The 14,718-nt window shown below is 43.5% G+C and overlaps 1 protein-coding gene across 11 annotated transcripts in view; it reads left to right on the top strand.

Annotated features, from left to right (window-relative positions):
- Positions 1 to 2,618: 2,618 nt before the first annotated feature.
- The window catches only part of SGMS2 (sphingomyelin synthase 2), a 98,444-nt gene continuing 86,344 nt past the window's right edge, over positions 2,619 to 14,718 (top strand). For 2 of the 11 annotated variants that reach the window (XM_005207615.5, XM_005207618.5), the window contains exon 1: positions 3,040 to 3,126. The gene's annotated coding sequence lies outside the window, so the exon portion shown is untranslated. Of the gene's footprint in view, positions 2,705 to 3,036; positions 3,620 to 9,377; positions 12,316 to 14,718 lie in introns of those variants that run through there. The other 9 variants (XM_059887512.1, XM_059887513.1, XM_059887515.1 and 6 more) reach the window with 8 other exon arrangements.

The raw sequence follows: 14,718 nt of genomic DNA, 5'->3' as shown, positions 1-14,718 counted from the left end.
GCATTGGATTTTACCTTCATCACCAGACACATCCACAGCTGAGCGTCATTTCCACTTTGGCCCAGCCACTTCATTCTTGCTGGAGCTATTAGTATTGGCCCTCCACTCTTCCCCAGTAGCACATTGGCCACCATCTGACCTGTGGGGCTCCTCTTCCATGTCATATCTTTTTGCCTTTTTATGCTGTGCATGGGGTTCTTGTGGCAAGAATACTGGAGGGGTTTGCCATTCCCTCCTCCAGTGGACCATGTTCTGTCAGAACTTTCCACTATGACCCGTCCGTCCTGGGTGGCCCTGCATGGCGTGGCTCCTAGCTTCACTGAGTTATGCAAGCACCTTCACCGCAGCAAGGTCGTGGCCCACGAAGCCTCCCAGGTTTGACAGTTGCCTCACTTGGGAGTTGTGGTGTGAGGGCTCTAGGGCATGCGGGCTTCAGCAGTTGTGGCATGCGGGCTTCGTTGCTCTGAGGCATGTGTACTCTTCCTGGACCAGGGATCAAACCCCTGTCCCTTGCATTGGCAGGAGCGTTTTTATCATCTGTACCATCAGGGAAGTCCTCTCGTATGTTAATAAAGAGTACAATGGAAAAACTTCATGGAACTCTGTCACAATTATATTATTACTTTTACTAGAGAATATTGAAGTGGTATAATAAAATCACTTAATTATTTATTTCAGAATATTTAAACTGAGACACAATAGTAATTACACATACAAAAGCACCCATTAACTAGTCTCCCATACATTCAGTGACCTTTGTATGACAGAGCTACAGGATTTCCATCTGCAACAAGACACATCGGATGATAAGCCTTCTTTTGAGCTTTTTTACTTTAGTCATGTACATAGTAGAGAAGGCAATGGCACCCCACTCCAGTACTCCTGCCTGGAAAATCCCATGGATGGAGGAGCCTGGAAGGCTGCAGTCCATGGGGTAGCTGAGGGTCGGACACGACTGAGTGACTTCACTTTCACTTTTCACTTTCCTGCATTGGAGAAGGAAATGGCAACCCACTTCAAAGTTCTTGCCTGGAGAATCCCAGGGACAGGGGAGCCTGGTGGGCTGCCATGGACACGACTGAAGTGACTTAGCAGCAGCAGCCGCATGTACATAGACCCCAAAGCCCACAACATTAGTTTTTGAGATCTGCAGAAAATCTTATTTAAACATATTTCTATAATGTCTGAACATTTGGGTCATAAAGTAGGGAATAGGTGGACTACTACTCAAACTCTGCCCGTGGCTACACATTTCAATCTAGTCCTTCTGTGTTATCAGTGGACAGGACACCCAAGCCTCTGGTTACATCTGCGATTGTCTGTAAAAACTGTTGGTTTGAATTTCTATTTACTTTGCATCCTAGCAAACCAATCCATTTGCTAGTGCCTTCTGGGCAAAATGCCTGGGTTTTATAAAAAAAAAAAAACAAAAAACAAATTCCTATTGAAAAGGAAACATAAGCCCAAGGAAAATAAATTTCGATTGTTGGTGTTCTCTTCTGGAGTTCTTACCTTTCTGTACCTTGAAATGTACATTTTCCACAACAGTGATGTTGAACTTCTGGTTAATTTCAGGAGCATTTTCATTTCAGGGACTCTCCACTAGTGACAACATGATACAGTTTTCTGTTTTGGGACTGTTAGGCATGGTTTGTTTGTTTGGTTTTCTGTTACCATCCTGTTTAATTACCATAAACAGATGATTGTTTACCTCCACGATTTCTGCACTGGGCACCACGACATGCCTCTGGATTATTTCTGTTGATTATATGGAATCACCCATAAGCCACTGCAAATCCTAAACATAATTACCCTGTCCTAAAGTAGAAATTAACATAAAACATAGCTGTCAATTAAATTCAATAAAGATTTGGCCAAATTCCCTCTGATTTCATCCTACTTGGAATCTGAGGCGGTGATCCTTTACTCTGAAAACTGCCCAGCAGGTGTATGAATAGCAACTCCAAAAAATGCAGAGCCTTGACCATTTTAAAGAAGGCAACACCCCTTCTAAAAACACAACTGCTGAATTCATCAAAGAAACCTCACCCTATGCCTTGTGCTCCAAAAACCTGCGGAAAAGCGCAGTGTTCAGCTGAGCAAAGAAATACTCTTCCACTGTTTATTTTGGTTACTGTTTTTCATCCTTAACGAGAAGCAAATCAATTAAGAGGACTTATGACACTGTAGTTAGTCACCTAAGGGAAAGTATTATTAGCCTTATTAACTTGGAGAATCCTTCCAGCTCACATCTAGAGTTAATCATCGTACGGACCCACGACTAACCCTGCCGGGCAATCCTGTGACGTGCGGAAACCCCACCTCTTTGACCTAGGCCGGGGCAATACCCCGTGAGTAACCGCTGGTGCCCCAAGTCCACTCGCGCGGACAGGAAGCAGTTCCCGAAAAAGGCGAAGTGCGGGGGTGGGGGACGTCTTCCCGGCCCCACCCTTGAAAGTTGCAGGGAGTGGCACCCCAAGAACTTTGGCAGATCGTTCTGTGTCGCCGCCGCTCAGGGAGGTCGGCTCCAGCTTTCCCTGCCTGAGCCAATCTGCCCTGCCTGCCAAGCCCCTCCTTCCCTGCACCTTTAAGGGCTGGGAGAAGAGAGTGTCGGCTGAGGTTCCCTTCTTAAGAAGTCGCACCGGTTTTTCGAGCTCCGCTCTGCGCCCGGGGAGCCACGGCAGCGGGGAGCGGGCGCCTCCGAGTGAGTCACTGTTTGGAAATGGAGTGGGCGGGCAAGGGTGTGAGAGAATGAATGATGTCAGGAGCGCGCAGGGCGGCGGGCGGGGAGAGCGGGCCGCGGGGCCGCGGTAAACACGGAGCGCCGCGCAGCGGGCCGAGCGGGGAGACCCCGCCCTCGGCGCGCACGGAGCCTTTCTCGGCCGCCCGAGCCCGGCCGGTGCTGCAGCGCCGCCGAGAGCGGCCTCGGAGGCGGCAGCCGCGGGAGCGACCCGGAGAGCGGCTTGCTTGGTGGGGCCGAAGCAGGAGAGGGCTAGACCCCCGAGCAAACTTTGCAGGGGCTTCAGCCGGGGGCCGGCTGCGGCAGCCAGCTCGGGCCCCTAGCGGAGCCCGGCCCGGGAGCTAGTGCCTCGGGCTGGGAAGGTCTGGAGCCCCAGCTGAGAGAGGGTAAGGAGCACCCGAGGGGCCGGGGAGGAGGATGGGCTGGAAGAGCGGCGCGGCGCGGGGAAGGGAGGGTGGACTGCGAACGCGGACGTGGCTCTAATTCGGCCCCCAGTCGCCCCGCCCCAGGGCATCCTTCCTTGATTTTGCCTGGTAGAGGATGGAAGTGTGTCTTCGTCTCCTTGCTCCGAGCGTTCAACTCATTCATTTGCAGTCATTGCGGGTAACTTGGTCCTGCCGGTGAAAGGACCCAGATTGAATCGTAGGTTGTCCAGAGCCACTCTGGAGGTCAGGGCTGAAGTTCCGGAGCTGGAGGAGGGACTGTCTTGAAGCTTCTTTGAGAGGCACTTACCGATGATGTGTGAACAGTAAGAGCCCAGGTCTGGGCTGCCCGCACTGAAACCTTTCAACATTCGGCATTCCAGAGTTATTCCTTTGGAAAGGGAGGTCTGGTGTTTCAGCGCACGTAGGTCGGAGCGGACCTGCCTACTTCTATGAGGTAAGGATAGTTAATAGCCCGCGGCAATGCCTTAAAACAACTCTAATGTCAGGTTCTGTCATTTTTTTTTTTTATATCAACCTTTACCATTCTGTTTCGTCTTGCTTGCTCTAATAAGACCATAACATCATTTTGACACGTATGTTAAATTTTTGAAGAGATTCGGTTGTTTAGTGTCTCTGGGTAGGCGTGGATTTTGAACTTTTAAAATCCTTGGTTTTACTCCTAGTCTCATCTATTATCGGTGGGTTCTCAGTTACATTAAACACTCGGAACCAGGAAAACGGGACTGTAACTACTTCAGAGGCTAGTAATGAGGATTAAAGCTCAGAAGACCTGTCATGATGTCTGGCGTGAAGCCGACCTCAACGAATTTTAACTGTTCATGTATAAAGAGTGTGTTCCAGCTGGCATAGGTAATCACCAATTAATTTCCACAACATTTCCTACTTACAGACCTGGTGGGTTGAGGTTTAGCGTGTGAAATCCTTTGGCAGGTTCCTCAGAGTGTGGTGACCACTTCAGGAAGTTAAATGCTTCCTTGTGGATACCCGTAAGATTTGGTGTGTGTGCGTGTGTTAGTCGCCCAGTCGTGGCCCACTCTTTGCGACCCCATGAACTATAACCCGCCAGGCTTCTCTGTCCATGGAATTCTCCAGGCAAGAATGCTGGAGTAGGTAGCCATTCCTTCCCTGCTCCAAGGGATCTTCCTGACCCAGGAATCGAACCCAGGTCTTCCGCATTGCAGGCGGTTTTCAGGAAGTTAAACGCTTCCTTGTGGATACCAGAAAGATTTGGGGTTCCCACGCCATATTGGGGAAACTGCCATTCACTGTTTAAACAGAGTCAGAGCAGTGGCTGAAAGTGACAAATGGAATTTGGAGTTAGATTGGATGTGTGGAGAACTCTCTACTTTACCCTTAACTGGTTGTTTTTGTTTTTTTTTTGTCTTAAAAATAATCAGTACAAAAACATAGTCCTTTCCTTCCTTGCTTTGCTGCTTGTCTCACTTCACAGTAGTCTTCTGGTTGAAGTGTTATTTTTTTTTTTAATGAGTTAATGTTTAATTTGATTTCTCTAGTTTCATTTTTAAGCGGAGCTGGTTGACTTATGAACATGGAGAGAAACACTTGGACACCTTTGGGTTACTGCCTCTTGTCCTCGGTTTTCTCTTTTCACAGAATTTTATAAAAGCCTCTAGGAAATATTTGGAGGGATAGGAGCATTTGCTCAGGTGTTATATTAAAAACATTTGTTTTTACCATATCTACAACAACTTTTAGGGTCAAAGGTCACAGGGAATCCTCCCCACCCCCAGTGTGATGTAGAGATCTGGTCACCAGAACCCAGAAGACCTAAGGCTATCTGGGTGGTAACTTACTGGCTGTGTTGTTACTTTGAGCAGTTTACTTAAACTCTCTGGAATTCTTGTGGGACATTTAAATGAAATACAGGGAAAAAATAGAAATAATCTTACATCTATGCAAATTGACATTGGAATACAAATGAGAATATTTTTTCATGCTTAACCTTTATTCATTTCAAGAAGCTTTAAAAAGTTTGCAATTTATAACAATAGAAAACTATTACAATCGGTATTTTGACATCAGATATAGGAAGCTATGCACTTACTGTTTGTTTTGTTGCTAAGCCATGTCCGGCTCTCTGCGACCCCATGGACTGTAACCTGCCAGGCTGCTCTGTCCATGAGATTTCCCAGGCAAGAATACTGGAGTGGATTGCCATTTCCTTCTCCACGAATGAGAACTTTTTAAAAAAGTGATACTTTGAAGTGAGATGTTGTTTTCTTTTTAAAAAAGGAAGAATTACTGAGAAATCTAGACAGTTTCAGGCTAGACTAGCCTACTCACTTTTATCCAATTCCCCTGTGGGGGATTTGAAGCCTCCATCCTGAACTATAATTATCAGGTATTTGTTCAGTTGGTGAATGTTTAGTGAGCAGCTACTATATTCCAGCCACTGTGCTAGGTACTAGCAATGCTAAGATGACAGAGGCACTGTAACTGGCTTTCAGTCTGGTAGAAATAGCCCTTAAGCTTTGATTATGGAGAGGAAGAAAGAGGGAAGGGTAGGGAATTGGAAGGAAACCAGAACTGACTACACCATGATAGGCTGCCTTCCACTGATAATTTGAGGTCTATTGTGACTTCATTTTCACTTTTCACTTTCATGCATTGGAGAAGGAAATGGCAACCCACTCCAGTATTCTTGCCTGGAGAATCCCAGGGATGGCAGAGGCTGGTGGGCTGCTGTCTATGGGGTTGCACAGAGTCAAACTTAAGTTTTAAGTCACTGAAGTGACTTACAGCAGCAGCAGCTATCTAAAGTATGCTGAATTGGGGCTCATAAGCTATGAGGCTGAACAATGTAAGTATGCTTTGCTTTACGCAGTAAAAATATTATAGACAAATTTAGCTGTTAAATAATTTTAAACATATCAGAGCAGACTTGTTTAAATGAAATCTAAGGGGTAAAATCGGTTCAACCAAGATTTACTTACTGTGAGGAAAGAAAGCACTGTTTTAAATTTTAAGAGAGTAATCACTGTGTGTGAATAGTATTTCAATTTATTTTTCCTCATAAGTAGTATATAACTAAAAAAAAAAAAATAAGTAGTGTGTTGCTTGTAGAGGTTTAAGTACAAGGTAATCAAATCAGCCACCACCCAGAAAATTCTTAGTGTTATGTTCTTAAATCCTTTCTGACCTGTATTGCACTTACTCTGAGCCAGGCAATGTGCCAGTTACTCTATATATTTAGGATCCCCTGTTATGCTCACCCCAACCCTATGAGTTAGGTATGATTATGGAGGAAAAGGCTGATTTAGAGAAATTAACTTTCCTAAAGTTACACAACTAGAAAATTATTCTCTACGAAATTGGTTTGTTTTCTAACTTTTTTTTAAAATCCCCATCCAAATATGGATGGCTCTATATCACTAAAATATATGCTTAAACAACATCTTTTATAGTTTTCGGTTGAATGACTGCATCTCAAGCAGTTCCCTATTGTTGGACAGTTAGTTTCCAGTTTTCACTATTTTAAACAACTCTGCAGTAAATATTCTTCTGGCTGTATCTGTGTGTAATTCATGATTATTTTAGTCATTTTGCATTTTAAAAAGTGAATTTTGATCTTTAATTTATGTGCCTTTTTTTTCCCCCACCATATTCAGGATTAGAAAACTTTCTCCTTTCTCTTTAAACTTTGTTTTAATTTCTATGTTCCTTTAGTGTTTCTCATAAGATTTCAGCAGTAGGATCAACATTCTCTGTGGAGCTGCACAATAGGTGCATAGCTCATTACCCAAGGGATTTATCTGATGAAAATGGAACACAGAGGCTTTCTTAAAGAACTATTTGTGTTTGTATTATTGCTATTAGACAGAAAGCTGAACTTTTATGGGGAAATATAGCAGAATGGAGTAGTACTGACTTTGCCAAACAGAAAAGAATTAAAAAAAAACTTACTGAAGGAGAGTTGATCAACAGTGTTGTGTTAATTTCTGCTGTACAGCAGAGTGACTGAGTTATACATATTTATTCTTTTTCATATTCTTTTCCATTATGGTTTATCGCAGGATATTGAATATAGGTTTCTGTGCTATATAGCAGGACCTTATGTCTGTCTCTCCTATATGTAATAAATTGCGCTGTTAATCCCAAACTCCCAATCCTTCCTTTCCCTACCTAGCTCCTTCCATGGCAATCACAAATCTGTAATTTATGTCTTTGAGTCTGTTTCTGTTCCGTAGATATGTGCATTTGCATCTTATTTTAGATTCTACGTGTAAGTGGTATCATATGGTGTTTGTCTTTCTCTTTCTGACTTTTTGCTTGGTATGATCATCTCTAGGTTCATCTCTGTTGCTGCAAATAGTATTATTTCATTCTTGTTATAGCTGAGTAATATTCCATTGTAAATATGTGTCACATATTCTTTAGCCATTCTTCTGTCAATGGACATTTAGGTTGCTTCCATGTCTGGGCTATTGTAAATAGTGCTGCTGTGAGTGTGTATCTCAGAAAAGAAATTCAGGTTCTACACATATTTCAGAAAAGAAATTCTGCTTCTACAGTTTACATCATTGGTATTTAGTAGGATAGGCAGATTACGTTTTGCAGATATTACATTTAGCAGATTTATCACCAGGTTTAGAATAAGCTCTTTCATTTTTAAATAGGTCATCTTTAAAGAAAATCTTAGAGACTTCCCTGGTGGTCAAGTGGGTAAGACTCCCTGCTTCCAATGCAGAGGGTGCAAGTTTGATCCCTGTTTGGGGAGTTAAGATCCCACATACTGTGCGGCCAAAAAAAGAAAATCTTAGACATTTGTTCTTTGATCTCTTAAAAAGTGTATCATTGCTAAGACATTTTCCAGTTGATTTAATGAAAGTGCCAAAAAAAATCCGTTAGCTAGCTTTCATTATAGGTATAAAGCATATGTTCATTTAAACATTTCTCGAGTTTTATTATAATAGCACACTGTCTTTGCTACTCTGAGTCATACTTTTTTCTTTTGGGTTTATATTTCCATATCCAACGCACATTACCTTACCCTCATGATTTTGATAAAGGATATTGGAAAATGAGTAGTATTCAATTCAACCTTTTTATATAGAAACTCAGATCAGTTCAATTTATTAATTCCTAACAATAATTATTAATTCAAAGCAGAATTTAAAGAAACAGCTAATAAAATTACAGTATAAATAGGATAATCCGTTATTTGATGATTGGTTTTCCTGCTGTAAAACCCTATATGATCATTTGCTTGCAGTTTAAAATTCAGCCTCAGAATTTTGTCACTTGGGACAAAATTAGTGATAAAACATTTTTATCACTGTTAGCTTGATAGTGTCACTTGAAACTTTCAAACAAACTTGTACACGTTTAGTTTCTTTTTTAAAGCAACATTAGCTGGATTGAGTGTTTGTCTTATGTTTACATGATTTCTTTCAGTGAATCCCTTGTACTCTTTAAAAAGAATAAAACCACATAATAAAAGTGTTAAAGAGAAGGGCATAAAAGGAGATGAAAGATCATTTTGAAGCCAAAGTGTCAGGAAAGACAGCTAGTTACTGAAAGTCAAATGAAGTAAAAGACTGGAAAGGCCCTTCAGGTCAGTGTCATTTCTCCACCTGGTAGCGCCTGTGCTGAGCTCTTTTGTTGTTGTGGTTCAGTCGCTAAGTAGTGTCGGATTCTTTGCGACCCCATGGACTGCAGCACACCAGGTTCCTCTGTCCCCCTCTGTCTCCCAGAGTTTGTTCAGATTCGTGTCCATTGAGCTGATGATGCTCTCTAACCATCTCATCCTCTGCCACCCACTTCTTGTTTTGCCTTTAATCTTTCTCAGCGTGAAGGTCTTTTCCAATGATCCAGCTTTTTGCATCAGGTGGCCAAAATATTGAAGCTTCAGCTTCAGCAACAGTCCTTCCAGAGCTTCATTTAGGGCAGAAAGAGAGATACCCAAATGTTAGGGCTTGGCCTCAGGCAAAATTGTGAAATTAAGCTGAAATACTCACCGTAGGGTATCCTTAACTCTAAGTTTGCCTGACAGGACTTGCTTACACAAGAAAGTGCTTGATAAATACCTGTATAAGGGGAAATTGCAATCCAATTGAAACTGTGGACCTGGAAGCACCATATTTATGAAAAACTAGGACTGATTCAAAATTGGGAGGAGAGTATACGTCAAGGCTATATATTGTCACCCTGCTTATTTACTTTAAATGCAGAGTACATCATATGAAATGCCAGGCTGGATGAAGCACATGCTGGAATCAAGATTTCTGGGAGAAATAATCAACAACCTCAGATATGCAGATGATAACATTCTAATGGCAGAAAGGGAAGAGGAACTAAAGAGACTCTTGATGAGGGTTAAAGAGGAGACTGAAAAAGCTGGCTTCAAACTCAACAATCAAAAAACTAACATCATGGCATCCGGTCCCATCAATTCTTGGCAAATAGATGGAGAAAAAGTGGACACTGACAGACTTTATTTTCTTGGGCTCTAAAATCACTGTGGATGGTGACTGAAGCCATGAAATTAAAAGATGCCTGTTCCTTGGAAGAAAAGCTATGACAAACCTAGACAGCGTATTAAAAAGCAGAGACATTACTTTGCCAACAAAAGTTTGTATAGTCAAAGCTATGGTTTTTCCAGTAGTCATGTACGAATGTGAAAGTTGGACCATGAAGAAAGCTGAGCACTGACGAATTGATGCTCTTGAACTGTGGTGCTGGAGAAACTCTTTTAAAATCCCTTGGACACAAAGGAGATCAAACCAATCAATCCTAATGGAAATCAACCCTGAATATTCATTGGAAGGACTGATGCTGAAGCTCCAAAACTTTGGCCACCTGATATGAAGAGCCGACTCATTGGAAAAGACTCTGATGCTGGGAAGGAATGAGGGTAGGAGGAGAAGGGGGTGACAGAGGATGAGATGGTTGGATGACATCACTGACTCTATGGACGTGAGTTTGAGCACACTCCAGGAGATAGTGAAGGACAGGGAAGCCTGACATACTGCAGTCCATGCGGTTGCAAAGAGTCGGACATGACTTAGTGACTGAGCAACAACAACGGGAGATGAGTATCAACTCAAGAGTTTAATCACCTCTTTTTTGGTTTTGTTTTATTTATTTATTTATGACTGCTCTGGGTCTTTGTTGCTACGTGCGGGCTTTCTCTGGTTGCTGTAAGCTGGGGCTGCTCTCTAGTTGCGGTGCCTGGGCTTTTCTTTGTGGTGGTTTCTCTTGCTGTGGAGTACAGGCTCTAAGCAAGTGGGCTTCAGTAGTTGCAGCTCACAGGCTCTTAGAGCTCAGGCTCAGCAGTCGTGGCTCACGGGCTTAGCTGCTCCTCCGCGGGTGGGACCTTCCTGGACCAGGGATCGAGCCCTTGTCCCCTGCATTGGGAGGTGGATTCTTAACCACTGGACCACTAAGGAAGTCCCTTTAAATAACCTCTTTTCAATTAAGATGATTAGAAATGCAAAATACTCGATGAGTCAAACTTTGTGAAAAAAGCTTTTCCATAAATGGGAGGGACTCGAGGGAGGAGTTGCCCTGGAGATGGGAAAACAGATATGAAAAGAAGGATGCAGATGTGCCAAAGGCAGATTCTGTGTCCCTAGGGAAGACATACCTAATCCCAAGGCTTGCTCCTGCTGTTGAAACTGGGATCACATGTGATCCTGGACCATCTGGCCTCCCAGGAGTGAAAATGCACGTTAGGGGCCTCTCTGACCTGCTCGGCTGATGAGAACCATCCTGGGAAATACCTCTTAACATGAACCCCTCCCAGATGGGCTAAGGATACTTTTCCTTACCTGTGAGTACTTTAAGTAGGTAGTCTGATCTGACTAGAGAAAGTGTGAAGGAATGAGTTTTCCTTTAGGGGTAGGAAAAAATGTTAATGAATAAGTGGTTTTGGATCAGGCATCACTTAGCTAACTGGGTTGCCAAGGTAGCAGCCCACCTCCAGTGAGAAGAGAAGACCTTTCAGGAAAAGACTGGCAGCAGTAGCTGAAAATGAAGCTGAACCTTTAAGACAGAGAGATACCCAATGCTGACCTAGACAGCATATTAAAAAGCAGAGACATTACTTTGCCAACAAAGGTCTGTCTAGTCAAGGCTGTGGTTTTTCCAGTAGTCATGTATGAATGTGAGAATTGGACTATAAAGAAAGCTGAGTGCCAAAGAATTGATGCTTTTAAAGTGTGGTGTTGGAGAAGACTCTTGAGAGTCTCTTGGACTGCAAGGAGATCCAACCAGTCCATCCTAAAGGAGATCAGTCCTGGGTGTTCATTGGAAGGACTGATGCTGAAGCTGAAACTCCAATACTTTGGCCACCTGATGCGAAGAGCTGACTCATTTGAAAGGACCCTGATGCTGGGAAAGAGTGAAGGCGGGAGAAGGGGATGACAGAGGATGAGATGGTTGGATGGCATCACCAACTCAATGGAGATGAGTTTGGGTAAACTCTAGGAGTTGGTGATGGACAGGGAGGCCTGGCTTGCTGCGGTCCATGTGGTTGCAAAGAGTCGGACACGACTGAGCAACTGAACTAAACTGAACGAGTTGGTTCTCCAAGTTTCACCAGACACAGAAGCCAGAGATAGTGCAGTGAAATAGTGATGGTTAAACAATGTTGAGTACTCTTGAGTTAGGTTCTAGAGAAGATTAAATCACATTCTCTATCTTCAGGCAGCCCTGCACAATAGAAATTATATTCTCTCCACTGTGGAAGTAGGGAAACAATTTAGAAAGGTCAATGTGCTCAAGGCTGTGAAGCTGGAAGGCCGAGGAGCAGGGCCTGCTGATTCTCATGCCCACGCTCTGCCCAGTAATCCCCCTCGGTGTTCTGTAATCTCTCTGCTTGCTTTGGAGATACAGCAGGTTTGCAGGTTTGAGGTTTGAGGGGATGTATTTTGATACGTGGTTGTGTCTACCACCCCATCTCCTGGAATGTTTCTCTGGTCTGTGCTGCCTTCAGGCCGTGAAGTAACATCAGAGAGACGAAGGCTCCATAGGCTCACTCAGGCCAGCTTGGATTGATTTATGACCCAGAAACATCCCTTACCATCAGGTGACGTATGAGCAACTTCCTGTGATGAATCTTCATTTCCTGGGTGTGAAAGGGGACTAAGATAGTATTTACTTCCTGAGGTAAGTATGAATCATACTACTTTATGTGTGTAAAACACTGAGGCTAATGCTCGGTTCATTGTTAATATTTGGTGGCTCAGCCATCACTTTTTTGCATATAGACTCTATTTCTCACTTTTAAAACAAAGGATTCATTCCTATTGCCTCAAGGATCAGATTGTGTCTCATTATTTCTCATGAAGTTAACGTATTTTTAGGTAATGGAATGACCATTTGTCACATCTCACCTCTATTGTAGCGTCTGGGTCCTATCTCTTACCCTCTCCTCTTCCTTTCTTTCGGGGTTAAAATAAGATTTTTTGTAAATTGATCATCCATTGCCATTGAATTCAAGAACTTTCTTAAGAAGTGTATAACATCAGCTGTGAACGCTGACAAGCCTTCCAGGCTGCCACCGCGATATGCCAGCCCTCTCCGCAGATGCTGGTAGCCGTGGCGAGCCCAGCACCACGGTCCCTCAGAGCCCGGCCTTCCGAGGAGGATTGTACCATGAGCCCCACTGTTCCAGAAAGTGCCAAGGCCATTAAGGATCACAGACCCTACTGTCCTCCCTGGATAGTATGCTGGGCATCTTTCTTTAGGAGGCCCTGAGACGGTTTATCTAACACAGCTGCTACTGTTTTCTGAGATTTGCATTGGATCTGTAAGTTCTTTAACCATCCAGTTATTACTGCCCCATAGTCGCTTCCAAACTTTAGTATCAGCAAAGGGCATTTTTTTTCTGTTAAATTCACATCTGTGTGTGTGTGTGTGCGTGTGTGTGTGTGTGTGTGTGTAAGTTTATAAGCAGCAAGCAGGAACATTTACAATTTTATTTTCCAAACACTTAAAGTGCCCACTATGTGCCAGGGTTTGCTCTGAACACTTAGAACTCTTCTTCATCTGTTCCTCCTTCAACACTCTGAGACAGATGTTATTACCCCCATTTTAAGAATCCTCTTTTGAGACACAGTAGGCAAGTTAAGTGACTTGCCTACAGTCACACAGGCGGTATGAGGCAAATCTGGGTCTTGAAAGTGGACAGTCTGGCTGTGGTGTCTAAGCACTACACTGTTGTTCGTAGAAATCTAGTGTATATCTCGGAGAAGGCGATGGCACCCCACTCCAGTACTCTTGCCTGGAAAATCCCATGGGCGGAGGAGCCTGGTAGGCTGCAGTCCATGGGGTCTCGAAGAGTCAGACACGACTGAGCGACTTCACTTTCACTTTTCACTTTCATGCATTGGAGAAGGCAATGGCAACCCACTCCAGTGTTCTTGCCTGGAGAGTCCCAGGGACAGGCGAGCCTGGTGGGCTACCGTCTATGGGGCCGCACAGAGTTGGACACAACTGAAGCGGCTTAGCAGCAGCGGCCGCAGCGTGTATCTCACACTTCGGGTCCAATTTTGTCCTTGCACATGCAGTTTTAGCAAAGAAACATCACAGCTGTCCATACGTGCTGTCAACTCCTTATGATTTACCATGTAGAGGACTACAGCTAGGTCACACACTTGTGTCGCTATCGAAATATGTTGATGATATGGTATCATCAAACATTTTTCTGTATAAGCTTGTGAGACCTCAGTCAGGCTGCGTGTTTTGTCTGGAAAAGGAGCAGTGAATTCTTTCTCCCAGTCCCCTGATCAGTACACTCAACTGAACCTATTCCTGCTACTTTAATATTACTTATTTTTTAAGTTTTAGGCTTTCACTTATTATAAATTAAAATATTAAAAAATCCTCATTGTAAGAGAATAACTTGAACATGTGAGAGGTTTCTTTAAATGTTTGCTAATTACTCTTGGACAAGGTGGCAGGCAGAATATGGTACCCCAAAGATGTGTACATCCAAACCCCCAGAAACGATGAACCTGTTATGTTACTTGGCTGTGAGGGATTAAGGTTGCTAATCAGCAGACTAAGGATACAGACTATCCTGGGTTATCTGGGTAGACCCAATGTAATCACCACAGTCCTTATAAGTGGAAAAGAGAAGGAGAAGAGTCAAAGAGTTGGCACCATTAGAAAAAGCCAAACAGCCATTGCCAACTTCGAAGATGGAAGGAGGCCCTGGACCAAGGGATGCACGTGATCTCAAAGAAGCTGCGGAAGGCCGGGAAATGGATTCGGGGCCTCCAGAAAGGAGCACAGTCCTGCTGACATTTCAGTGTTAACCTACCGAGTCCCCTTTTGGACTTATGATTTCTCAAACTGTAGAGAAGAAATTTGAGTTATTTTAAGCCAGTGAATTTATAGTAACTTATACAGCAGCAACAGGAAACTGATAATACAGACAGTTACTGGAACAATCAGTGCTTTGATTTTTTTTCCCCTTTATGCCAGCCCTGTGAGAGAGCTGCTTAATCTCACGACTTATATGGACAGGTCAGGTATAGCAGTGTTTACACTTTGGAGGTTGTTTTA

This window comes from Bos taurus, chromosome 6 (genome assembly GCF_002263795.3).
Source record: "Bos taurus isolate L1 Dominette 01449 registration number 42190680 breed Hereford chromosome 6, ARS-UCD2.0, whole genome shotgun sequence".
NCBI classification, from domain to species: domain Eukaryota; kingdom Metazoa; phylum Chordata; class Mammalia; order Artiodactyla; family Bovidae; genus Bos; species Bos taurus.
Note: the sequence above shows the minus strand (reverse complement) of the source record. Positions and strands in the feature narration are given on the sequence as shown.